The sequence below is a fragment of the Propithecus coquereli genome, unplaced genomic scaffold, assembly GCF_000956105.1.
Source record: "Propithecus coquereli isolate 6110/MARCELLA unplaced genomic scaffold, Pcoq_1.0 Scaffold599, whole genome shotgun sequence".
NCBI lineage: Eukaryota > Metazoa > Chordata > Mammalia > Primates > Indriidae > Propithecus > Propithecus coquereli.
The window spans coordinates 243,955-245,258 of record NW_012151940.1 but is presented as its reverse complement, the minus strand read 5'-3'; positions in this window follow the sequence as shown (position 1 = coordinate 245,258).

The following is a 1,304-nucleotide window of genomic DNA, read 5'->3' as shown; positions in this document are numbered from 1 at the left end:
AGGTTTAAGTCTGTTATCCACTGTGAATTGATTTTTGTGAGAGGTGAAAGGTGAGGATCCTGTTTCAGTCTTCTACATGTGGCTATACAATTTTTCCAGCACCATTCATTGAATATGGATTCTTTTCCCCAGTGTATGTTTTTGTCTGCTTTGTTGAAGATCAGATGACAATATGAGAATGGTTTTATATCTGGATTCTCAGTTCTGATCCATTGGTCTATACCTCTGTTCTTATGCCAGAACCATGCTGTTTTGGTTACTATAGCCTTGTAATATAGCTTCAAGTCTGTTAAAATGATGCCTCCTGATAGGTTCTTTTTGCTTAAGGTTGCTTTGGCTATTTGGGGTCCTTTCTGGTTCCATACAAAGCATAGAATTATTTTTTCTAGATCTGCAATAAATGACATTGGTATATTATTGGGATTGCATTGAATATATAAATCACTTTGGGTAGTATAAACATTTTAACAATGTTGATTCTGCTGATCCATAAGCATGGTATGTTTTTCCATCTGTTTACATCCTCTGCGATTTCCTTCCTCAGTGTTTCAGAGTTCTCCCTGTAGAGGTCTTTCCCCTTCTTGGTTAAATGTATTCCTAGGTATTTTATTTTCTTTGTTGCTATTCTAACATCTGAGTGTTCTTAAGGTCAACTTACGTTGACTGCTTTATTTCTTGATTACAAACCCACATTTTCCTGTATCTTTCCATATTTATACCAATATTAGACATTATGGATGATATATAATAAAGACTGTGATTTCTGATTCTGCCTCCATAACATGTTGATTACTTTTCTAGCAGATAAACTACTATATAATCACCTTGAACTTAAGGAGACTTGCTGTTTCACTTTGATAGAATGGAAAGTCTGAGTGGTTTAATAAGCCCTTAACAGGCTACACACTGCAAACTGGCTGTCTCGTGGCAGACAGTGGGTAAAATTTCTGCTCGGTTCTTTCAGCCTCCCAGCCATTGCTGCTTCTGGGCTCCTTAGAATCTCCCCTGTGCAGGGCCAGTTTAGGGTTGGCCGAGGCTTAGAGGGGTGTCCATAAGCAGATTTGGGGACTTTCCTGAGGCCCTCTCCTTTCTAGGATTCCCCTCCTTAAATTTGAGCCACTCTCCTATCCCCAAACTTCATCTTTTGACACCACAAGCTAATAATACTGGCTGAGATACCACATGAACTGGGAAGTACCCCCAGGGGAAAAGCCATGTGAAAATGTTCTCATATAGTGAAGTGGGTTCATTTACTTCAAGGTGTGCAATCCCCTGCAGGTTTTTTCTTCTTCATGCTTTATCAC